The sequence below is a fragment of the Bos indicus x Bos taurus genome, chromosome 17 (assembly GCF_003369695.1).
Source record: "Bos indicus x Bos taurus breed Angus x Brahman F1 hybrid chromosome 17, Bos_hybrid_MaternalHap_v2.0, whole genome shotgun sequence".
NCBI lineage: Eukaryota > Metazoa > Chordata > Mammalia > Artiodactyla > Bovidae > Bos > Bos indicus x Bos taurus.
Window position 1 is genome coordinate 21,180,131 of NC_040092.1, and position 26,632 is coordinate 21,206,762.

Here is a 26,632-nt window from a genome sequence, read left to right on the forward strand (position 1 = left end):
ATCTGATCAGATCAACACATGTGCCTTGTGCATTCATTTTAACAGCTGCATAATATTCCACAGCATTGATGAAACATGGGTCATTCAAATCTTCCAAAGTTCTCATATAAATGTGAAAACTCTCAATACCTGGATAAATGATTCTCAGTAAGTGTGCTGAACTGGAAAGATACCCGTATGTTTACTGTGGGTGAGATTTAAAACTTGATGATGTTTTAATGGGGTGGGGTGGTCCCAGTGCAGGGGGGGAAGTGCTACACAGTAGCAGGTGTCCCCAAGGAGGGGAAGATGAGTCCACAGAGGTCAATGGAACCAAGAGGGGGAACCTCCAAGAAGTACATAAATAACTGTGAGAATGGTTGGGTCATAATGATGTCTTGAGCCCAGACAAGGAAAGAAAATTATTATAATTGGTGGAAGGCAGAGAGGGTCCAGTGGGGCAAAGATGCACCATGGGGAAGACTTTGAAAGGACCAGGAGAAAGCCTAGCTTGATCCAGGCACTGGAGGTAAGGCAGCGACAGAAGAAGGAACCTAAGGAGGTCAGGGCTCTGCCTTTTGTCACATCATCGTGTACCACCTCCAAGGGGACAAGCCAGCCTGTTGGAACATCCTCTTGGACAACACGCATGCTACTCCTGGTGGGTGGGGGGGTAGGTCCTGCAGAAGCAATGGATCCATATAGTTTCTAGATGTTCTTTGTTTCATGTGTAGGGCTGGGATTCCCCCTTCCCTTCCACTAGATGGAGGCCATCTATCCTCCCTCTTAGGAAATCTGGAGCCTATGTTCCGTCATGACTTTGTCACTGAGATGTGTTTTCATGCGCAGTTGACAGTTATCCAGCTTTGGAAAATGAAAAGTTGAGGGTCACTGCAATTTCCTCTTTCTCAACCAAAGAGGTGCTTGGACGTTTGTGGCAGGGAACTCCCTCTGCCAGCCCCTTAGCTACTGCCTGACTCCTTTTCTTCTCCACCTGGCCCCACCACTCCCATCCCAAGCAGACAGAAACCAGATCCCGACCCCCCAATCCCCCACCCCCATCACCCCCACACAATGACATTTCAAATCAGGAACACATGAGACTTTGTCTAAAAAGTAACTGATGTCAGAGGAAGCATGGTGCCAATTCAGTGATCTCCATCCCTCCTGGAGGACAAAGCTGATTGCAGACCTAGCGACTGCATTTTTCTCTAACATGCATATATCATAGGTGTTTCCCGAAGGCAAATCCACCGTCAGCCAGTCTTTCTGATATGCGGTCAAATCTCTCAGTGGTGGTGCTTTGCTGCTTCTCCGATCTGGTCCTGTGGACCTTCTGCCAACAGAAACATATCCTGGTTTCTTAAAATGTTCTTACATGGTTCCGTGGGGCTACTCTGCACATCGCCATTGGACTTTATCAAGCAGCCTTGTGCCTGAGTGGTTACTAGCTGCAGCATCAGCGGTTCTTGGACTATCAGCTCTCACCCTACCTGTTGGAAGGAGAGTGTCTGTGTCCCTTTCCGATGTTTTGATGAGAATGTGTTAGTCACTCAGTCATGTCCGACTCTGTGATCCCATGGACTGTAGCCCACCAGGCTGCTCTGTTCATGGGATTCTCTAGGCAAGAATCCTGGAGTGGGTAGCCATGCTGTCTTCCAGGGGATCTTCCCGACCCATGGATCAAACCCTGCATTGCAGGTTCTCCTGCATTGCAGGCAGATTCTTTACTGTCTGAGCCACCAGGGACTAGCTTATTAGGCAGATGGGCTTAGGATAAACTGGTTCTACCACTTCCTAGCTAGGGAGCCTCAGGTGGCTTCCTGAGAAGCCTCACCAAGTTGTTAGTATATAATGGGCACCTGAAAAGCCAGCATTAGAAATAACACCCAGCTTCCATCATTCTTGGGAAGATCAGAGGAGGTGAGGAAGAGGAAACACCGAGGACAGTCCTTGGCACATGCTGAAGGCTTAACACACTTTTTTTTTTCTTTTCTTATTTTGTAACAGTGCCAGGTTTGCGGGTGGGATCTAAGCATACCCAGTTCTGTTCGGGGCCAGCTGTGAGATTTTGTGCAAGTGGTCCTGTGGTCTAGGATTTAGGACTGATTATGGGATGATATGGTGACATTATTTGGGATTCTATGAGATGTTCTGCGTCTTAAGGGCTCAGATGTCTGTTTCTTTGGAGCAGTGTTTCCATATCACTACATGGGAAGGAGATGAGAGAAACCTACTACAAGCTCTCTCCCTGTCTGTCTGTATCTTTGTATGTTGTCCATATGTCCATCTCAATCTCTCCTGTCTCTGGCTCCCTCTTTCAGACCCACTACTGAATCAGCCTAAACTTTCCCTGGCCCCGTGCATCTTCTGTGTGACACCAGTCTTTTCTAAGCCCAGGCAGAGCTCAGAGTTTGTTGCAGAAACACCTCAAACGTCTGCACGTGCTTGTCTCTGAATCAAGGCGAGCCAGGAACTTGCACCCATTTTTGTTTTACTGTATCATTATTGATGTTTGATCAGTTACAGACTGGCAAGGCAAAGCTCTGTGTGGCAAGGCGAAAGAATTGGTAAAAGATGAAGTTCACGTATTTTGCATTTAGAGCAGGTAGTTTACCTAGGCTCCTCTGTCCATGGAATTTCCCAGGCAAGGATACTGGAATGGGTTGCCATTTCCTTCTCTAAGGGATCTTCCCAACCCAGGGATTGAACCTGTGTCTCTTACATTGCAAGCGTATTTACCGCTGAGCCACCATGGAAGAGCACCTAGCCTGCAAAGAAGCTGAATACTGAACTCATCGGCTTGAAAGTTTGTAAGGGTAGGGTAGATGGAACGTGTCAGTAAGGAAGATGCCTGAGGCAGAATATACTAATTTTCCGCCTAATAGCTGTGTGCCTCTTCCATGCCCATCCCTCCCCCCACCCAGGGTGGGTAAATCCTGATCCACTGATGCAAACATGTGGCTCCATCCCTTTTGCCCGTTTCTGGTTTATACATGGACATGTGACCAGTTCCAGCCAATGGGGTGTGAGAAGTCTCCTGGGGGTTCCGGGAAAGGATTTTTTGCTCCTATAAAGAGACACAAGGAGGAAGCAGCCCTCTTTCCACATCTGGATGTTGTGTGTGGATGTTGGCCTGGAGCTGTGACAGCCACCTTGAGGGGTGACTTTGAAGATGACAGTCAGAAAGAGAAAGAATCTGAGTCCTTGATGCCATCAATGAGCTGCTGAATTAATCTACCCTGGGACCACTCTGCCTCTGGATGTCTCCCTCAGGGAGATGTTCAGTGTCTCCAACATTGAAACACTTTTGTTTGGGCTTCCTGCTACTTCCAAAGACATGCATGCTGACTGATTCAATACCTCCAAATCACGTGGGGCAGAAGTAAGAGGTGTGACGACTGGTTAGCTGGTTGCGACCAAGTAGAATCCCATACTGTTTGCCACCCATTATCACCTGCTGCATCAACCTGTGCCCGTAGAAGAAGAAGTCTGCTGCCTTTAAAATTAACATTTACTTGGCTGTGCCTCATCTTAGTTGTGGCATGGGGGGTCTTTAGTTGTAGCCTGTGGGATCCAGTTCCCTGACCAGGGATTGAACCTGGGCCCCCTGCATTGAGAGCACAGAGTCTTAACTGCGGAACCACCAGGCAAGTCCCATCCCCTGCCTTTCTTTATAGCCTGATCATAAGCACACGCCTTCCTCAGCCTCCGTGAAGGAAATGAACTTCACAAGGAACCCATGGGGGAGTTTCAAGAGGAGCTCCCCACAGAAGCAGCAGAACAGGAAGAAATCATTCAGTATCTTTCCTCAGACCTTCTAATCTGAAGGCCACCTTCTCTATTCGATGGAGGAAACATAAATACCAGCAACGTGAGATTGTCTTGGGGAACCAATGAGCTAACGATTGTTAAGTGCTGAGGACAGTGTCTGGCACATAATAAGCAATCAGTAAGGGATTTCCCTGGTGATCCAGGGGTTAAGACTCCACGCTGCCAATGCAGGGTGCACGGGTTTGATCCCTGGTGGGGGAACTAAGATCCTACAAGCTACACAGAGCAGCCAAAAAAGAAAAAAAAAAGAACTCATAAGCAATCAGTAAACATAGCTATTATGACTAATCCTTCTCTTTGACATGTGATGTCTTAAGCAGGAACGCATTTAGCCCTTCATGACGCTCAGTCAACCTGTAATTCTTGAGGCCAGGATCACTGGGGCCATACTGGAGGCTGGCTGCCACACAGGGACTCTATTGGCCACTTATATATGTTGTTTCTAAACCTCATTCTCAAGTATTAGAGGGATGTCTTCTAATCCTGGAATCCCTCAAGGGAGCCAACTTGAGAGATGTCTCCTAAGAGGACTAAAGACCTTGACAAGGAAGGGGGAAAGGGTAACGGGACAGGGAAAAGAAAAAGTAAGAAGAGGTGGACAGAGAGCAGAAGGGAAGGAAGGAGGGGAGAAAGAAAAAGCAGCCCACGTCCAGGAGAGGGGAGCAGCGGGTCCACGGGGGCCATCCTTGCTCTGGTTTGCAGAGAACATTCCCTGGGGTGGGGTTGGGGGCTGGGTTCAGATGTGGTCATCACTGGTCTTTAATTCCTGGCAGGCTTCCTGCCCTAGAAACAATGGGGTGTCCTAATTGAGAGCAACCAAGATGCAAAGGCTTTTGCCACATATATTGTTTCCAGGGTCTCCTTCTTCCTGTGGCTTCTGTTTTTCTTATTAAACACTGCTTCTAAATTGGTAGCGGAAAGAAAGACAGTGAGACGGCCCAGGGAAAGCATGAGTCTTCCCAGTCCTGGGCTCACACCCCGCGAAGGAGAGCCACAGGTCTCCGCATCCAGAGATGCTTTCTGGCCGTGTGGCTTAGAAATGGCCTGGCACACAGAGCTGGGCCTTTCATCCAAGTGTCCAGATTAATGTTACCTCTGAGTGTTCGAAGGAGCCATGAGGTCTGACTTACTCACAGCCCTTTCTTTCTGGCTGAACCCCCCATAGGTCTCTGTTGTTCTATCCAGGGAGCTTCTCAGCAGGAAGAGAGAAGCCTGTTGTAAAAAATTTCGTGAATTGATGTCAGCTCAGCCGCCACGAGGAATACTGGGCTACATGAGGCATGTCCTGGGACCCTAACATCTTTTCCACCAATTCCTGAGCAGGAAAGTAAAGGGAAGAGGTAGGAATTTACATTCTCTGACAAAGTACAGAGGCTGCAATGAGATAAAACACACCAGCCAAGGCAGTGGGAGCTGGCCCAGAGGCTTGGACTTGCTGCTTGCCTCCTGGGAATAAGTCCCCGGAAAATCTAGGACCACCCCCCCCCCCCGCCCACCTCGGGCATCCCAGGGTTAATGCTACAAGGCCCAGGTCTTGCACGTGACTTTGGGGTGCCCTGGGGAGCTGGCAGCTGGTCTGTGAGGGTCATCACATTCCCAACAGTAGCTGTGTCTCCACCCACACGGAGCTGTCACATTTAAATGTGAATTCTCTGTCCTTTCCAAGCTCAAGGTCAAGGCTCTCCCCATTCTGCACCCCCTCTCTCCCCTGGGGTTGGTCTGAGGTTAACCTCGGTATTGGTGATGAGGCATCATTTGAATGACTCTGGGAAAAACTCTCTGAGTCAGTGACATCTAGTTGCCTACCTAAATAGCCATTCTTTCCTTGTTCCTCAGAAGGAGTCCGGATACTGTGCCCAACCACAAACTGCATTTCTTGGCTTTCCTTGTGGCTGAGTCTGCCCTTGAGACTGAGTTCTGAACCAGTGGAAGTGGAAGTGTGGCATGGCACTTCCAAGCAGTCTTCTTAAAGAAAGCTGACTCAGCTGGGAGGAGAGTCCTTTCTGGTCTTTCTTCCTATTGCCTGGAAGGTAGGCTTGATGGCTAGAGCTCCAGCAGCCACCTTGGACCATGAGTTTGAGAGAGTCAGTTCCTAGGCAGGTTGATAGGGAGTCTAGGGGTCCCCAAGGAGAAAGGGGTCTGGAATTCTCAAGGAGGAAGAAAGGACAAACTTTTTTTCTTTCTCCACATTCCTTAGGATTATATACCAATAATGTATCCTGCCTAAGGACAGTCTTTGGATTCAACCTTCTGTTATCTTAAAATGTTAATTATGGGAGTAGACCTGGTCTTTAAAAGGATGTATCTTGCCTGAAGACAGTGTTATCTTAAAATGTAAATTATGGGAGTAGGTCTGATGAGGTCTTTACAACCTCCAGATATTCTTTGGATTATATAACTTCATTGTTAACACTAGCAAGCGGGTACTCTTTCTGCCCCCTTCTGATGCCTGTGTCAGAAGCTTTCTCTATCTCCTTTATATTTTGATAAAACTTTATTACACAAAAGCTCTGAGCGATTAAGCCTCGTCTCTGGCCCTGGATTGAATTCTTCTCCTCCGGGGGCCAAGAATCCCGGTGTATTTGCATGATTCAACAACAACCTTTCAAGATGACCTTGAGGATGGAAGCTTCATGTTGGGAGAATGAAACAGAAATATAGAAGGTGGCATCATATTGCCACCATGCCAGTCTTTGGCTGCCTATTTACGGGCTTCTTTTAAGTAAGGAAGAAATAAACTTGTATGCTGTTCAGTCTACTAATAGTTTGGATTTTCTGTTATTTACAGCCAAAACTATTCCTAGCTGATATACCTATCAAATTTCCCCTCTCTTATCCAGATGCCACTGTGCATGGAATTCACATATGAGAGAAGCATCCTTTTCTGTTATGTTTTCCCTTTCTGGGAACATCATCTCAGATTAAAGTAGAAGCAGGGGAACCAATGAAGTTCATCTTTGAACCTGTTGAGTTTATCTCTCTCCTCCCAGGCTTTTCCTCACACACTAGTTTGCTTTTAGTTTGCTGTCAAGGAATTTCTCCCTAGCTGGTAAGTCACTACATCTTATGGGATATTTGGTTTCAATCAATTTGTCATTTCCTACTAAGTTACTCCTATTAGTGACAAGCTTGTCATTATAAATCCTATCTTGAAAGAAATTCTTCCTTGATTCCACATACACTTATAACTATTGCCCGATTTCTCTGTTGCCCTTTATAGCAACACTTCCAGAAAGATCCATCTGTACCAGGACTGCCCATCTGGGAACTCCAAGAAGCAGCATTCATACCATGGCCTACATCAGGGGCACCTCTGTGTTGTGCAGTGTATGACTTGTAGATCTATAATGGGAGGCTTGGGCGATTCTCGGTGATTCCACTGCCTTAATTACCAGGCTCTCTTGAACCTAATCCTATCATGTATTTCTTTCACTACTCCAGATAAACAGCTCTTGTCAAGGTTCTCAGTGACATCCATCTTACCAAATCCCAAGGTAAATTCTCAGTCTTCCCCTTGCCCTGTTTAGCGGCCGGCAGCGTTTGTCAATCACACCTCCTTCCTTTTTGTTCTAATATTTATTGATTGTGTCTTTGGCTGCACCAGGGCTTCGTTGCTGCCCACAGGCTTTCTCTGGCCGTGGCAAGCGGGGGCTGCTCCTTGCTGTCGTGTGCAGGCTTCTCATTGTGGCGGCTTCTCGTGCTGTGGAGCAGGGTCTCTAGGCACACGAGCTTAGTATGCGGCCTGAAGGCTCTGCAGCCAGGCCTCGGTTGTGGTGGTGCACGGGCTCGGTTGCTCTGTAGCACGTGGAATCTTCCCTGACCAGGGGTCAAACCCGTGTCCCCTGCATTTGCAGCTGCATTGTTATCCACTGCACCACCAGGAAAGCCCATACCTCCTTCTTAAAACGCGTTCTTTCCCTGGCTTCTGAGGCTCTATTCTCCTACTGCACTAGTTATGAATTTTCGGCCTCATTGTCTTCTCCAAACATCACTGTTTTGTTTATTGCTAAATTCTCAGCATAAAGAATAGTGTCTGGCACACGGCAAGCTTTCAATAAACATGGCAGGCATTGAATGAATGGAGGCATAGGGGATTGTATCTAAAGGAGTGAATGTCAAATAGTGGAATTTCAGGCACTGTGATAAGAGTGATGGTATTTTGGGGCAGTATAGTTATTTTTACTAACTTCTAAAATACCATGTGGGGGGCACAGGAAGCTATATTTTTTTCTTTACCTCAGAATAATAGGTCAGTTCTTGTGTCTAGGTGCTGGGTTGAAAACACAGGAAATACATTTTTCACAATAGCCCAGATATGGAAGCAACCTAAATGTCCATCAAGGGATGAATGGATAGAGAAGATGCGTTATATACGCAATGGAATATTATTCAGACATAGAAAAAAAGGAAGTCCTGCCCTTTGTGACATCATGAATGGACCTTGAGGGCATTAGGCTGAGATAAGTCAGACAGAGAGAGAGAAAAACTGTATAATCTCATTTATATGTGGAATCGAGAAAAGTCGCAGTGTCATGAGTTTTATGAAGCAGAGGATAGAATGGTGGTTACCAGGGGCTGGGGGGTTGGCAGAATTAGGAGGATGTTGGCCAAAGGGTACAAACTCCCAATTATAAGACAAATATGGGGAATTCCCTGGTGGTCGTGTGGCTAAGACTCTATGCTCCCAATGCAGGGGGCCTGGGTTCAATCCCAGGTCAGGGAACTAGATCCCATATGCCGCAACTAAGAGTTCATATGCCTTGACTGAAAGATCCTGCGTGTCACAACTAGTACCTGGCACAACCCAGTAAAGAAAGAAATACATTTTTTAAAAAAGAGACAAATTGGTTTTTCTGGAAATCTAATGTACACCATGGTGATCACATTATATACTTGAAGTTGCTAAGATAGTAGAGCTTTAATGTTCTCACCGTGAAAACAAAATGGTGGGACTGCCCTGGTGGTCCAGCGGTTAGGACTCCTTGCTGTCACTGTTGAGGGCCCAGCTTGCATCCTTGGTCAGAGAACTGAGATCCCATAAGCCTCATGGTGTGACCAAGAAGAAAAGAGAAAAAATAAAAAAAAGGAAATGGCAATTATGGGATGGAATGGAGGTGTTGGCTAATGCTTTGGGGGTGATCATTTTGCAACATACAAGTGTAACAGATCAACACATTGTACTCTTGCCATGACATTGGGCTCACCCAGATAATTTTCCCATCCCAAGATCCTTAACTGAATCACACCTGCAAAAGCCCTTTTGCCACCTAAGGTCTGTGTGCTGTGCTTAGTCTCTCAGTTGAATCTGACTTTTTGTGACCCCATGGACTGTAGCCCACCAGGCTCCTCTGTCCATGGGGATTCTCCAGGCAAGCATACTGGAGTGGGTTGCCATGCCCTCCTCCAGGAGATCTTCCCAACCTAAGGATTGAGCCCAGGTCTCCTGCATTGCAGGCAGATTCTTTATCAGCTGAGCCACCAGGGAAGCAAAGGGTCAGAAACAGTTGCTGAAACCCAGGATTGAACCAGGGACCTTTAGATCTTTAGTCTAACACTCTCCCAACTGAACTATTTTGGCCACCCATTCATAGGTCCATACACAATGCCATTTACAGGTTTGGGGATTGGGATGTGGACATCTTTGGGGAATTATATTATCTGCCACACTTCCTGATCCTGAATCTTAATAAAAAATATTCATTTATTTGACTGTACCGGGTCTTAGTTATGGCATGCAGGATCTTTGATCTGCATGTGGCATGTGGGATCTAGCTCCCAGACTGGGGACTGAACCCAGGCCCCCTGCCCTGGGAATTTGGAGTCTTAGCCACCCGGGAAGTCCCCTGATCCTGGATATTTACTCCAGTGTCACTTTCTCAGTGAGGCTTATGCTGACCACGCAGGCCTCCTGCTCTATCTTTTCTTCTAGCAAAGTATGCAATTGACTAATATCTGGTGAATATTCCCTGTTTCCCTCACTACACTGTCAGCTCCAGAAAGGCAGGAACTTGATCATTTTCTTCACTGCTTCCTCTCCAGAACCTGACATATAGATGATGCTCAGTAAATATTGTTTAAATAAATGATAGAAAGAAAAAAATAAAAAACAACAACAGCCAACCCTTTTTTAACCTCAGTTTGAGCCCCTAAATGGAGAGTTCTCTCACATTCATTAAACTGGGTCAGGGAATTGATGCAACTGACCAGTCCTTTAAACCTTGTGTTGGGAGACTGAGAACCTCACCCAGGGTGTCCCAGGCTGCCACAGAGGCACAGAGGAGTCACGATAGCACAGTCGACAGAGGCCCAGAGGAGCTGAACAAGGACGCTCTTCATTGAAAGAGACTACGAGAGCGATTAGCCAGTGTTACCTACAAGTGCACCTAGCTCAGTCCCTTGACAGATGATTCCCGAGCTGGCCACCCTGAGCAGCTCTGGGATGCACGCTAACCTTGGGAGCAGTAGGCTGGGTGGCCCCGAGCAGCTGGCCCCGGGTCCCTGGCTTTCTCTGGTTCTGTTCTTTCTAACTTTCAACTTGTGGCTTGGGACCTTTTTTCCACTTTTCCAATGATAGTACCAGGAAATTCCTTGAACTTGAGCAATGATGTGTTACTTTCTTTCAAGAGGTAACTCTCAAAATCTCTGTTCTCTCCATTTCTGCCATCTCGGGAGCATTTGGCCATTTTTTAAGATGGAATCCGTTTTATTAGCCTTAATCATGTGCAGTTGTTTCTTCCAGCTCAGTGCTAGACTGTCAGGGCATCATACAAAGGTTTGGCGGGACTTCTGGGGGAAACGCCTGCTGATGATAGAATAACACAGTGCCTTGGCCAACTGGATTCCAAAAATGCACCCTCTGACAGGGCTTCCCAGCCACTGAGGAGCAGCCGCTGGGGGCTCAGCCTGCAGCTGACCCTGGAAAAAGAGAAGAGAGAAAATGGGAGGAGTGAGGCGCACAGTTCCTGGAAGCTAGGTTTGGGTGTATCTGAATGAGATGGTTCATGTTCAAATCAGGGGAAGAAAAAGAACTCAAAATACAGAACAGCCGCAATGGAAAAGCAATGAAAAGAAACAATGAACCCTTCTAATGAGAAACCCACAAACACCCTGAGAATTCATTTCACTCTCCCCACCCCCTGGTTCATCATTTTGCTGGCTTTCAAATAGTTTTTTTATTGGTCAAGGTTTTATTTCGACCCATAAATTCTTCTTTTTGGCTATACATATATTTTGTGAAATGATTATTACAATCAGGTTAATTAACACATGCATATATCTCCTCCCTCTTGAGCATCCTACTTGAGCTTCCCACCCACTGCTCCTACTTTCCGCCCCTTCTAAGTCATCACAGAACACCAGCTGGCTTTCAAGTTTTGGGAGCAGTGAAAACTATATCACAGGATTGGGAGGCAGGACACTCAGGATCTAACCCAACTTTGCTCCAAAGATGAGCCACGTGACTTTGGGGAAATCACTTACCCTTTCCATCGTCATCTATACAACTAAGGACAAATAATTATTCTGGCTTCTGAGGTTAAGGGGAAACTCAAATGAGATAATATACATCATCATCATCACTATTGTGATTCCAGTATCAGAGACGGGGAAATGGGGCTGACTGGGGAAAGAGCCTGCGAACTTCATATCTTGGGTCTTTATTCTAACTTCCAGAAGCCTTGCTGCTTTCTTCCTTTAAAGTGTCTCATCGAAGTTAAACTTAATACATTTTAGGCAGTTGTTTAGAATTTGGAAGAGATTCACCAATGTAGCAGAACTTTCATACCTGAATCAAATAATGCCTTCTTTATAAAAGTTTAACTCCTCCAGGAGCACAACCTCTAACTGCAGGAGGTTCATGTCTTTATAAAAGACGAAGATTTAGATATAAGAAAAGGATTCTTAACTAGGGAGATGTTTAGAATAAGTATTTAAAGGTGTTCAAGTACATGGCTGGTACATTTTTTTCCAGTGAATGAGGAAACAGTTTGGCAGAGGGGAAAGCGGTATTTCACCACTGAGGGGTCCAACTAGGACATCCCAAGTCCATGCCTTTGTCATGTGGCTTTGGAGTCCTTCCTATAAAGGTGCCCTTTATCATTTGGAACTTTCTGCTCTAGGGTAAGATGCTTCACTACTTTGATTAAAAAAATTTTTTTAATATAGAATATTTATTTATTGGCTGTGCTGGGTCTTTATTGTTGCACTTGGGCTTTCTCTAGTTGAGGCAAGCAGGAGCTACTCTCTAGCTGCAGAACACGAACTTCTCATTGTGGTGGCTTCTCTCATTTTGGAGCATGAGCTCTAGGCATGTGGGCTTCCATAGTTGTAGAGCATGGTTTTAGTTGCCCCTTGGCATGTGGAATCCTCCCGGACCAGGGACCGAATCCATGTCCTCTGCATTTGGCAGGCGGATTCTTAACCACTGAACCACCAGGGAAGTCCCAAGACACTTAATTGCTTTGGTTTTTTTTTTTTTTTTTAAATCCAATCAGTGAGGACAAAAAACCCAACCCATAGCAGTGTCGTGAGGGTTAGAAGCAATATATACAAATGGCCAGTAGAGTCCCTGTGTGGCAGCCAGCCTCCAGTATGGCTCCAGCGATCCTGGCCTCCTGGTGTTCCCCTCTGACACACACCAGTGCAGAAACGTCGCTGCATGACTTCCAAAGCCAGGTCACAAAAGACACTGCTGCTTCCATCTTGTTCTCTCTTGGATCCTTTTCTCTGGGAAAAGCAGCTGCCCTGTCAGGAGGACACTCAAGCAGCCCTCTGGGCAGGTCTACAAGGCGAGGAGCTGAGGTCTCCTGCCAACAGCCAGCACTATTTGGCCAGTCGCATGGAAGAGCCAACTTGAAAATGGACCCTCCAGCCCTGGTCAAGCCTTCAGATGTCCACAGCCCTGGCCAACCTCTTGGCTGCAATCACGTAGGAGACACTGAGCTAGAACCACCCAGTTAAGCCACTCCCAAATTCCTGACCCTCCCAAACTGGGTGAGACTGTATACGTGTTGTTATTTTAAGCTGCTAAGTTTTAGGGTAATTTGTAACACGGCAATAGGTAACTAATATGCACTGGCACATGGTTTATATAATAAATGATTGGTGATACCAACCATTTGTTGAGTTTCCATTATGTGCCTCACATTCAGCTTGAGGCTCTAGAAATGAACCGTATATATTGGGTTGGCCAAAAAGTTCATTCGTGTTTTTCTATAAGATGTAATGGAAAAACCCAGACAAACTTTTTGGCCAACCCATTACATCATCCCTTCCTTTAAGATACTTAGATTAGCCAAGGGAAGAGTAATGGGCTCCAAAGTGGACACAGGTACCCTCAGTACTGAAACCTGCCCCCTGGAAATCCCAAGTAGGGGAACTATAATACCCGAATTGATTTTAATGTCTTTATGTAATGGCAACCTGTCTGCTTCTCTTACAGAAGAAAATTAGGAACAGAATTCCTTTTATTAAGCAAATTCTGATATCCTGCAATCTGACCAGAACAACACCCACCCACAGAATTTGCTGGGGTGTTGTTAGAGCCAGTGAGGCGCATTTAAATGACGCACTTGAGTTTGAATTATAAGTAAGAGCTGTGCATAGCTATGTGCTTAGGTATAACCTCTGTCACCACCAGGTGGTGCCCTGGAGGCCTTGGCTTCCTCTTGGGGCTGTTGCCATTCTCAGTGGCTCTCTGGGTGTGGACATTTTTGGTATTTTTTGGTTGTCTTGCGGGATCTTTGTTCCCCTACCAGGGATGGAACCCGGGCTCTCGGCAGTGAAAGTGCAGAGTCCTGACCACTAGACCACCAGGGAATGCCTATGACTTGGATTAGCTTTGGGGGCAGGGGGGTCTCCAGACTGTTTCCCTGAAGTTGGCTTTACTGGCCTCTGGAGGTTCTACTTCCAGTGGTTTCAATAATAATAACAACAACACAATGAGAAGGCAGCCCTTTGTAGATCAGACACTAATATACATAATACATACTATATATGTACATAAAATATAACACAGTTGACCCTGGAACAACATGGGTTTGAACTGCATGGATTTCTTTCAATGATAAATACTACAGTACTGCATGGGCTCATGGTTGCTTAAATCTGCTAATGTGGAATGGCAGATATGACAGCCCAATATAAGTCATGTGTGAATTTTCAACTTCATGGAGGTTTCTGGCATTCCTAAGCTCTGCTGTGGTTCAATTTATATGATATATAATATTTGGCATGAAAGTGAAAGTGAAGTCGCTCAGTTGTGTCCGACTCTTTGCGACCCCGTGGACTGTAGCCCACCAGGCTCCTCCGTCCATGGGATTCTCCAGGCAAGAATACTGGAGTGGGTTGCCATTTCCTTCTCCAGGAATATTTGGCATAGCATACTATATAATTGGGCTTCCCAGGTGGCGCTAGTGGTAAAAACCTGCCTGCCAATGCAGGAGACACAAGAGATTCGGGTTCGATCCCTCATTCAGGAAAATCCCCTGGAGGAGGGCATGGCAACCCACTCCAGTATTCTTGCGTGGAGAATCCCATGGACAGGGGAGCCTGGTGGGCTGTAGTCCATAGGGTCACGGAGTCAGACACAACTGAAATGACTTAGCATGTGTGCACTCTATAGTTGTGTATAGTAAGTATACTGTATATAATTTTATATATACTGTATGTGGTATGTAATATATAATCTGTGCAATAAATGATTTCTGAATCATATGAAATATTTATTATTTTCAGTTTTTTCACATAGTATTATTAAGGCTTATCCATGTCCTTAAATACTCTTTGGAAACTTGATTTTAATTGCTATTTAATATTCAAGCACATGGATATACCACATCTTATTTGTTTACTATTCTTTTTTGGGATACTGAATTATTTCTCCTTTTTTAACATTACTATGTTGTAGTATAATTCACCTGTGTGAACCTTTGCTTACGTCTCTGATTATGTCCTGACAGTAGATTTCTAGAATTGGAATTACTGGACCAAAGTGTGAGGACATTTTCAGGGCTTCTTCTGTTACCACATTTTTTCTAGTGGAAAAGCCAAATTATAACCCCACCAGTGTGAGTACCCATTTTTCTGTATCCTCACTAACACTGTTTTTTAAAAATTATTATGAAATTTTTTATTAGTTTGGTGAGCTTTTAAAATATATTGTCTTACTTATATATTTTTGCATATCTTTAATTATGCAGGTGAACTTTTTTCATTCATCTATTAAACATGTGCTTCCCTTCTTCTACAAAGGTCTTTTGTTCTCTGTTAGAATGATTGCCTATTTTCTTATTGTATGTGTGTATGTGTGCTTTATTTATTTTTAATTGGAGGATAATTGCTTTACAATATTATGTTGGTTCTTATTTGTTTTTAAGGACTTTTTATATATAAAGGATATTGATCGTTGATCCATCATCAGTATATGATTTTAAATTTTATTTGTAACATTCTCCGGTGTTCTGAGGTTTTGCTTTAATATACCAAATCTATCAATCACAGATTTCTTTCACTGGTGCTAAAAAAGCTCTGTCTTATCCAGAAATCAAATAAGTATTCACCTTTATTTTCTCCCAGCTTGTTTTGGAGATTTATCATTATTATTATTTTGAATTTGCTTCTTGTATCCATCTGGATTTTATTTTGGTTTATGATGTTGAGGAGTCAACATTATTTTTTTCCCTAAGTACCTAACCAGTCGTCCCAGCACCAGTGACTAATCCCTTCTTTCTGCATTGATTTGTAATGCTACATTTATGGTATATTAAACTTTTATACAAGCTGGATCCTAGTACATATAAAATCTACATTTTTTGTACTGTTTATTCCTCCAGAGAGATGTTTTTAATATACAGAGTGGTCCATGCCATTTTCCTTCCACGACACGCCCAGCTCACCTCCTTTAGTATAAAATCCAGGCTGCCTGCCCCCACCCCGCCCACCAGTCTCCCCTGCTCTGTAGCTCTTGTCACACACCAGGGGGGCCCAGTGACTCCACGATCCACCCACCTCATCAGACCTGGTCATTTTTTCCTCCCACACCCCTGGCACCCTACATCCAACCACTCCACCATCTCTGGTGTGACCACTGGGCTTCTGCCTTGGAAATGGCAGCTTCCCAGTCACCACCCGCCCCCCCCGCCCAAGCTCCCTACTCCCTACTTTTCCTTCCCTCTAGTCCATCCACAGGCAGCCATATCCATCTTTGTGTAAGCAAGCATCACGTGTGTGCATCCCCTAAACACATCCCTTGAACAGAGCCTGGCAACCGTGAACTACTCACAGAAGAAAGCACACAGCCCCGAGCAATACCCTGCCCACGTTGCAATGCCCAGTGAACATGCACGAACACACACTGGCAGGACCAGCATGGCGGGACCCGAGTTTTCTCCAGGTGCCAGGTATTCCAGCACCCCACCCCAGCCCATGTTCAAGTGTCTTCCTCTCCCGGGAACGCCCCCACCTCTCTTCCTGACATACTCACCCTTCCAGATGCAACCCTGGCTCTCACCTCTCCAGAGGCGTCCCTGGAGTAACCCGTGCCCTTTCTGTGCCTCCGAGGCCCCCGTGAGCTTTGGTGTCACAGTCACCTCTGTTCATTGCTCTCATGCTTGGATGTAAGAGGAGCCTGTGTTTTCCCAGCCATAAAGCGCATCATCCCAGGACAAACCATAGCTCCACCATCTGGAGCTCTGTGGCCCAGGGCAGGTTACTCAACCTCTCTATGCTCCACTCTGTAAAAGGACAAGGGTAACTTTGAGTGGTTATCGTGAGGATTAAATGAACCAATATCAGCAAAAGGCTTTGAACACTGCCTGGATTGCTAAGTGCCTTGTACTCAGGGTATTATTCTTTTTTTTTATAATTAGTTTTCTTCTTCCCACATCTTCAGGGCAGGTACACAGCACGTGGGTGTTAAATAAGGGAAACAAGGAGGGCAGAGGGGAAAAAGGAGGACAGAAGAGAGGCAGGCAGGATGGGGGTGTTGGCCTTCCCTGACCACCACCCCCCTCCTGGCTACTCCTGGACATCCCTTCCCTGGCTGGTCATCCATGCCGCCCTGTACTATTAACTCTTTTTTAAATTTGAGATGTAAAGTTGCTGCTAAGTTGCTTCAGTGGTGTCCAACTCTGTGCAACCCCATAGACGGCAGCCCATCAGGCTCCCCCGTCCTTGGGACTCTCCAGGCAAGAACACTGGAGTGGGTTGCCATTTCCTTCTCCAATGTATGAAAGTGAAAAGTGAAAGTGAAGTCGCGCAGTCGTGTCCGACTCTTAGCGACCCCGTGGACTGCAGCCTACCATGCTCCTCTGCCCATGGGATTTTCCAGGCAAGAGTACTGGAGTGGGTTGCCATTGCCTTCTCCGGAGATTTAAAGTAATTAATTAATAATTTTTTGGCTGCATTGGGTCTTAGTCGCGGCCCGAGAACTCTATCATTGTGGCGCTCGGGTTTTGTTGTCCCGCGCTATGTGGGATCTTAGTTCCCCGACCAAGGATCGAACCCCCACCCTCTGCACTGGAAGGAAGATTCTTAACCACTGGACCACCAGGGGAAGTCACCTGTACTATTTATTCTTGGCACCTTATCCCCTGGTGGGAGGCGTCTTCCACCTGTATCATCAGTCTGGCTGCCATGGGCACTCCAGAATGTTTGCTGAATTAAATCAAAACCAAGAACGGAGGGGCCATATGTCCAGTAGGGGGCGCTCACTGCTGGGGATGCCCAGTTTGGGTCTACTCTCGGCGTGGGACCGGAGAGCTGACGACAGTAACAGCTAAGGAGCTTTGGTGTCGCGGCTACCTCCGTTCACTGCACTTACGCTTTGATGTAGGAGGGGCCCGTGGTTTTCCCACCGTAGAGAGCAGCGTTTGAGCCCTCACTGTGTCACACCCTGGGTTAGTCCCTCACCTGCTCTCAATCCTCACAGCAAGCCCAGGAGCTGGTTATAGGCACAACCTCCTTGTACAGATGAGGCGACAGAGGCACAGACAGGCGGAGTAACTTGCCCAAAACACACAGCTAGCATGTGTCAGAGCTGGCATTCCCAAACTTTTCCTTTCCTAACGGTGCGGGACACCTCAGTTGCGTAGACCTACCTACCCGGGCAGAAAGAGAGCTGCCTCCCTCTCCCAGGGCTTCAGAATTCAATCCCGAGGTGGGCTTTGAAACCACTGCAGCCTGAAGCTTTGAGGGCCCCACACCAATGCCCTGTGGCTATGTGGAGATCATAACAGTGCCTGGGGTCCAGTCTCAACAAACACTCAGTTGTATTTATAATATATAATACAGTAAGTCCCCCACATATGAATGAGTTCCATTCCAAGAGCACGTTCATAAGTCCAATTTGTAAATCCATCGAAGTTAGCCTGGGTACCCAACTAACACAATCAGCTATATAGTACTGTACTGTAATAGGTTTATAATACTTTTCACACAAATAGATCATTAAAAAAACAAAACATAAAAATAAAACATTTTTAATCTTAGAGTACAGGACCTTGAAAAGTGCAGTAGCACAGTACAACAGCTGGCATACAGGAGCTGGCCCTAAGTGAACAAGCAAGAAGAATTACTGACTGAAGGGGGAAGCGAGGTGGATGATGGCAGAGCTGACGGATCGTCTGCAACAGCAGATGGAGTTCAGTTCAGTCGCTGAATCAAGTCCGACTCCTTGCGACCCCGTGAACCGCAGCACGCCAGGCCTCCCTGTCCGTCACCAACTCCCAGAGTTCACCCAAACCCTTTTCATTATAGGGGACTGGAATGCAAAAGTAGAAGTCAAGAAACACCTGGGGTAAGAGGCATATTTTGCCTTGGAGTACAGAATGAAGCAGGGCAAAGGCTGAAAGAGTTCTGCCAAGAGAACGCACTGGTCATAGCAAACACCCTCTTCCAACAACACAAGAGAAGACTCTACACATGGACATCACCAAATGGTCGACACCGAAATCAGATTGATTATATTCTTTGCAGCCAAAGATGGAGAAGCTCTATACAGTCAGCAAAAACAAGACCGGGAGCTGACTGTGGCTCAGATCATGAACTCCTTATTGCCAAATTCGGACTGAAATTGAAGAAAGTGGAGAAAACCATTACCTGAAGGTCATCCATTCAGGTATGACCTAAATCAAATCCCTTATGACTATACAGTGGAAGTGAGAAATAGATTTAAGGGACTAGATCTGATAGACAGAGTGCCTGATGAACTACGGACAGAGGTTTGAGACATTGTACAGGAAACAGGAATCAAGACTGTCCCCAAGAAAAAGAAATACAAAAAAGCAAAATGGCTGTCTGAGGAGGCCTTACAGTTCAGTTCAGTTCAGTCTCTCAGTCATGTCCAACTCTTTGCGACCCCATGAATCGCAGCACGCCAGGCCTCCCTGTCCATCACCTACTCCTGTAGTTCCCTCAGACTCACATCCATCGAGTCAGTAATGCCATCCAGCCATCTCATCCTCTGTCGTCCCCTTCTCCTCCTGCCCCCAACCCCTCCCAGCATCAGAGTCTTTTCCAATGAGTCAACTCTTTGCATGAGGTGGCCAAAGTACTGGATTTTCAGCTTTAGCATCATTCCTTCCAAAGAAGTCCCAGGGCTGATCTCCTTCAGAATGGACTGGTTGGATCTCCCTGCAGTCCAAGGGACTCTCAAGAGTCTTCTCCAACACCACAGTTCAAAAGCATCAATTCTTCGGTGCTCAGCTTTCTTCACAGTCCAACTCTCACATCCATACATGACCACTAGGAAAACTATAGCCTTGACTAGATGGACCTTTGTTGGCAAAGTAGTGTCTCTGCTTTTGAATATGCTATCTAGGTTGGTCATAACTTTTCTTCCAAGGAGTAAGTGTCTTTTAATTTCATGGCTGCAGTCACCATCTACAGATAGCTGTGAAAAGAAGGGACTCGAAAAGCAAAGGAGAAAAGGAAAGATATAAGCATCTGAATGCAGAGTTCCAAAGAATAGCAAGGAGAGATAAGAAAGACTTTCTCAGTGATCTATGCAAAGAAATAGAGGAAAACAATAGAATGGGAAAGACTAGAGATCTCTTCAAGAAAATTAGAGATACCAAGAACATTTCATGCAAAGATGGGCTCAATAAAGGACAGAAATGGTAGGGACCTAACAGAAGCAGAAGATATTAAGAAGAGGTGGCAAGAATACACAGAAGAACTGTACAAAAAAGATCTTCATGACCCAGATAATCATGATGGTGTGATCACTCACCTAGAGCCAGACATCCTGGAATGTGAAGTCAAGTGGGCCTTAGGAAGCATCACTATGAACAAAGTTAGTGGAGGTGATGGAATTCCAGTGGAGCTATTTCAAATCCTGAAAGATGATGCTGTGAAAGTGCTGCACTCAATATGCCAGCAAATTTGGAAAACTCAGCAGTGGCCACAGGACTGGAAAAGGTCAGTTTTCATTCCAATCCCAAAGAAAGGCAATGCCAAAGAATGCTCAAACTACCGCACAATTGCACTCATCTCACACGCTAGTAAAGTAAGGCTCAAAATTCTCCAAGCCAGGTTTCAGCAATACATGAACCGTGAACTTCCAGATGTTCAAGCTGGTTTTAGAAAAGGCAGAGGAACCAGAGATCAAATTGCCAACATCTGCTGGATCATCGAAAAAGGAAGAGAGTTCCAGAAAAACATCTACTTCTTCTATTGACTAAGCCAAAGCCTTTGACTGTGTGGATCACAATAAACTGTGGAAAATTCTGAAAGAGATGGGAATACCAGACCACCTGACCTGTCTCTTGAGAAACCTGTATGCAGGTCAGGAAGCAATAGTTAGAACTAGACATGGAACAACAGACTGGTTCCAAATAGGAAAAAGAATACATCAAGGCTGTATATTGTCACCCTGTTCATTTAACTTATATGCAGAGTACATCATGAGAAACGCTGGGCTGGAAGAAGCACAAGCTGGAATCAAGATTGCCGGGAGAAATATCAATCACCTCAGATATGCAGATGACACCACCCTTATGGCAGAAAGTGAGGAAGAACTAAAGAGCCTGTTGATGAAAGTGAAAGAGGAGAGTGAAAAAGTTGGCTTAAAGCTCAACATTCAAAAAACTAGGATCATGGCATCCGGTCCCATTGCTTCATGGGAAATAGATGGGGAAACAGTGGAAACAGTGTCAGACTTTATTTTTCTGGGCTCCAGAATCACCGCAGATGGTGATTGCAGCCATGAAATTAAAAGCCGCTTACTCCTTGGAAGGAAAGTTATGACCAACCTAGATAGCATATTCAAAAGCAGAGACATTACTTTGCCAACAAATGTCCATCTAGTCAAAGCTATGGTTTTTCCAGTGGTCATGTATGGATGTGAGAGTTGGACTGTGAAGAAAGCTGAGTGCTGAAGAATTGATGCTTTTGAACTGTGGTGTTGGAGAAGACTCTTGAGAGTCCTTTGGACTGCAAGGAGATCCAACCAGTCCATCCTAAAGGGGATCAGTCCTGGGTATTCATTGGTAGGAGATGGAGGGCAAGCTGCAATTTTAGTCATTGCTGACATGATTGGATGTGCGAAAGCATGTTCGCATCTTGGAAAGTTTGCAACCGGAAGGTTCGTATGTAGGGGACTTACTGTAGTGACTAAATGTTGGCTACTACTGGCATGATTTTTGTGAGGTTAAAGTGTTCTCTGGAGAGACCCTTCACTCTCCGGAGACACTCTTGAGTTGATCATTCTGTCTTTACAAATAAAATGAACCTGTGGTGATGTTCTTTCCAGAGAGAAACTCCCAGCTCTAGCCTTCAAACGCCTCTTCTCAGCAAGCTTCTGGGTGAAAGCGTTCTGTTTTCTTTACTTTGCACGTCGCAAATGAGCGATACCACTTCCCTCGCTGCCTAATTTATGCCCCGTTTCAAATTGCCCAGGTTCCATATACCAAGCAGTATTTCCTGATACTCATTTCATCCCATGGGGTCTGTCTAGACCCCAGGATTACTGAGAATCAAGAGACAACCCTGAATTTTTTTTTTTTTTTAGCCTTCCCTTGAAAACCGCACGGTCTTCCCACATTCTCCTGTGGTCCCTTCAATTCTGGCTCCTTTCTGTAAGTGAAGGGAGAACCTTCTAAAGAAAAGTCATTGGATTTTGGGTTTTGTTTTTTTTTTTTTTTTTTTGGTTTGATTGTCGTTCCCTTCTCAGAAAGCATTTGAAATTGACTCTAACTCTCAAGTGTGTTTTGAGTTGAGTTCAACTTTTAACGTTCCGTGAAAATTTGGATTTAATTAGTTTCTCTTGAGTTCTGAAATCGTGTGATACTTTTATTTTCTGTTTCCTGGACTGCAGCCTTGCCACATTCGTGGAAAAACTGAAGGGGGGAATATTTTCTCGTAAGAATGAATGTGAAATGGATTGAAATTGTTACTTGAGGGGAAATGACTGATTTCTGGCCTCCAGGCCAGGCCCGCAAGACAGGGCGCTCTGACTCCACGGCACGCTGCCGGTGAATTGGACTGGAAACATTTGGACCCTAAAGTGGAACTTGTCACATGGTCTGATGGAGCCGACACTGGCAGTCCCTTCCATGGGTTTGTTGCCGTGGAGACGCAGCCTGTGAGCTTGGGAGAATGTGGCTAGGTTCCACCTGGGATGCCAGGGGTGTGTTTGCTATTGTTGTTCAGTTGCTAAGTCATGTCTGACTTCTCCTGACCCCATGGACTGCAGCACACCAGGCTTCCCTGTCCTGCTATCTCCCAGAGTTTGCTCTAATTTGTATCCGTTGAGTCAGTGATACTATCTAACCGTCTCATCCTCTGCTGCCGGCTTCTTCTTTTGCCTTCAATCTTTCCCAGCATCAGGGTCTTTTCTGATGAGTCAGCTCTCCGCATCAGGCGGTCAAAGTGTTGGAGCTTCAGCTTCAGCATCAGTCCATCCAGTGAATATTCAGAGTTGACTTCCTTTCGGTTTGACTGGCTGGAAGCCCTTGCATTGTTTTTGCTATTGTTTCTGTACAAATTACCACAAACCGAATGGCTTAAAACAACATGAATTTATCATCTTACATTTCTGGAGGTCAGAAGATCAAAACTGGGTCTCATGGGGCTAAAATCAAGGTGTCAGCAGGGCTGTGTCCCTTCTGGAGGCACTAGGGGAGAACCCATCCCTGACGCTTTGGCATTTGGAGGCTGCCCACATTCCCCGGCTCGTGGCCACATCACTTCAAATTCCGCTTCTGTCCACACAGCTCCTTCTGTGACTCTGGGCCCTCCTTTCCTCTTATAAAAAGTCTTGCGATTACATGGGCCCATCCAGATAATCCAAGGGCTTCCCTGGTAATTCAGTTGGTAATGAATCCGCCTGCAATGCAGGAGACCCCGGTCCAATTCCTGGGTCAGGAAGATCCGCTGGAGACAGGATAGGCTACCCACTCCAGTATTCTGGCCTAGAGAATTCCATGGACTGTATAGTCCATGGGGTCACAAAGAGTCAGACATGACTGAGCGACTTTCACTTTCACTTTTCCCTTTCATCCAGATAATCCAGGAACGTCTCGCCGTCTCAGGGTTCTTAACTGAATCACAATCAAATCACATCTTTGCTGTGTAAGGTTACATATTCTCAGGTTCTGGGTATTAGGTTGCAGACATCTTCGGGGTCCATTAGTCAGCCTTCCCCACGATGCTTGTCACTGCCTAGGGTTGAGACATCCCAGGAAGTGCTATCAGCATTAGGAAATGGGCCTTTCCTGGTCCCAAATCCAATTCACAGCCTCATTTTTTAAAAAGTATTTCTTTATTTTATTTGGTTGTGCTGAGTCTTAGCTGCAGCTGTGGGATCTTTGATTTTCATTGTGGCAGGTGGGATCTTTAGTCATGGCATGTGAGATATAGTTCCCTGAGCAGGAATCAAACCCAGACCCTCTCCATTGGGAGTGTGGAGTCTTAGCCACTGGATTGCTAGGGAAGTCCCTGCAGTCTTATTTCTAGGGTGAGTATAAGAGCTATCTGTTGGGACAGCAGTGATCCTTGAGGACATTTCCATAGCATTCCTGGAAGAGAGGAAGCTGGCTATGCCCAGATCCCGGAGCATTTCCTGGAGAAAGCCCCCAGGGTCTTTGGAGGTTTAGAGACCACAAATTGAATCCCCACTTTAGTCAATTCGCCAGAATGGCTTTGAACTTCAGCTTCTTCAAGACCTGGGTGAAAAGCTCTGTCTCTCAGAGTCCTTGTGTGGATTAATGGAGATGAGTGTGAACATAATAAAGCACTCTGCATATGGAACATGGTCGTGATATCACTATCGAAGAATGATTATAATTGAAAAATGGAAAAAATTGGTCTGTATTACACCCTTCATTATGAAATGCAGAAATAATCAACCTTTTAGATTCTAGTTAAAAAACAAAAGCAAGCAAATCTCCTTAAGAGCCAGTTAGCCTGGTGGGAAAACCCAAGGATTCTCTACTTCTTTTAGGCCCTAATGGTGTTGACCACCTTTGTACAACTTTGCTTGTATAGGATAGATTTTCAGTGCCTGTGGGGTCAGTTTGAAAATGGTATGGAAAGTTGGGTGGGACATTTCCCCTTGACTCTGTGGCAGTCATGACATCTCAACTCCAGGCAAAGATCTGAACCTCAATGATTGGTTTATTTGGCCTGCCTACTTTTCTATTCACTACTTTTATCTCCTTTCTCCAAAATCTATCTACCTGGAGACCAGGTGGCTTAGGAAGAAAGCATTGTATGGTTTAGACATCCCTGTGGTCAAATCCCGTCCCTATTATTTGCTGTGTGATTTTGGGCCAGTTTCTTAACGTTTCTGATCTTCTGAGTTCTAACTTATAGAAAATGAGAACCAGCAGGAAAGTGCTAATTGGTGCTCCTAAGATATGGAAGGTGGCCAGTGAGCGCTAGTTTCCCTCTGTCCTGTTGGGTGGTATTCCCTTACTCAGCATAATCTCACCAGATTTGAGTCGTAGTGGTCTGAGAAACTGAGTCCTGTTTTAAATCCTGGGGGTATATGTTTCTATCCTGGCTTTAATCCCAAATGGTTACATATTCTTGGACGAGCCATTAGCCTCTCTAGGCTTCAGTCTTCCTATCTGTAGAATGAGAACCAAACCGCCATTCTGCCTGTCTTATTCAGCTCAGGCTGCTATAACAAAATACCACAGATTTAAACAATAGACATTTGCCTCTCACAGTTCTGGAGGCTATAAGTTCAAGATCAAGGGGCTGGCAGATTCCATGTCTGGTGAGGACCTGATTCTTGGCTTGTAGACAACTGCTTTCTCGCTGTGTGCTCATGTGGTCTGCACTTGAGGGCTTGAGGAAGAGAGGGTAAGAACAAGGGAGAAAAAGGAGAATGGGAAAGAGAGAGAATGATTTTGTTTCCTTTTTATAAGGCCACTAATCCCCTCATGAGGGCCCCACCCTCATCTAACCCTAATGGTCTTCCAGAGGCCCCACCTCCAAATACCATCACATCGATTTTGGGTGAACCCATTCAACCCGTACTATTCATTTCATAAGGGGCCATAAGAAAATATTCATTGGAAGAACTGATGCTGAAGCTCCAATACTTTGGCTACCTTATATGAAGAGCCAACTCATTGGAAAAGACTGATGCTGGGAAAGATTGAGGGCAAAAGGAGAAGGGGGTGACAGGATGAGATGGTTGGATGGCATCATTGACTAAATGGACATTAGTTTGAACAAACTCTGGGGGATAGTGAAGGACAGGGAAACCTGGCTTACTGAAGCCCATGGAGTCAAAGAGTCAGACATGGCTTAAGCAACTGAACAACTATACTAACTACAAGAAAATAAGGCATGCCTTTTGGAAAATAAAGTATAATGGAAAACCCACTGTTGAAGCAAAGAAAAGGATCAGTTTCCTAAAGCATTCAGGATACCCACGCATTATACATTTTCTAACAGCATTCATTTTTGCTGGAATGGAAATGAAATATATTGCTTTTAATTATCAACTCAAATATCCATCGTCCATCCATCGGTGATGCACACCTATCAAGCAGCCTGGGGAGTGTGCCAGCTCCTCAGGGAGTGTGAAGACCCTAACCATTCACACCCCCAGCCTCCACTTCTGCGACCAGGCTCCCTTCTGCAGAGACAAGTGATCATCAGGGTGTTCTGGGCTGGGAGCCTGACCAAGGAGGAGAAAAGGTGGCCGGTCAGCTGGTTCACCTCACTTGGCTCCAAGAAGCAGGCACCAGAGTGACCAGCTTCTGTGGGACGATCCATCCCCGAGGTCACCGGGTGGATCCACACTGACTGCGTGGTCCTGGAGCGTCTTTTAACAGAGCAAGAACGGGGAAGAGGAAACTGGACACAGTGATGGGCTGAGCCAAGAGCGTGCTGACTTGGGAGGGTACCACCAAGGGGTACAGAACAAACTAGAAGCTGGCAGCTGCCACGATGCTGCCATGGCTGCAAGCAGGCTGTCCTGGTGACATACCCTTGGGATCCGACACAGATGGATTGTGGATGTCCTGGGAATGGGGGGCAGTTTGGGGCTTCTGTTTGAGTTTTTTAAAAATAGAACACAAAAGTACACTAGCTTTGCTTGCGGAATCATCACAAGTTGGTTATGCTGACAGGAATGGGATCCCAGAATAGGAACCAGCTGGAGATTCATATGGAGAAAAACAAAGATCCGGATGATTTTTTTTTTTTTTTTGCCTGCTGGCACGTTAGCAAAACAAACAAGCAAACAAAGGGGGGGTGGTGGGAAATGCTTCAGTGCGCTATTGAGGAATAGAAACTACAATGCATGTGGAGTCAAGGGGACCAGCTTTGCCCTTCCTGATTAGAAAGAACTGCAAGAGTCCTG

General features: G+C 45.7%; 1 long non-coding RNA gene and 1 other non-coding gene across 3 annotated transcripts in view; one reads left to right on the top strand and one right to left on the bottom strand.

Annotated features, from left to right (window-relative positions):
* LOC113907603 overlaps positions 1–26,632 on the top strand; it is a 111,341-nt gene that overhangs the window by 29,920 nt on the left and 54,789 nt on the right. The window lies entirely within an intron of this gene.
* On the bottom strand, positions 9,319–9,391 carry TRNAF-AAA. The gene has a single exon. It is a non-coding gene; the product is annotated as a tRNA-Phe (tRNA).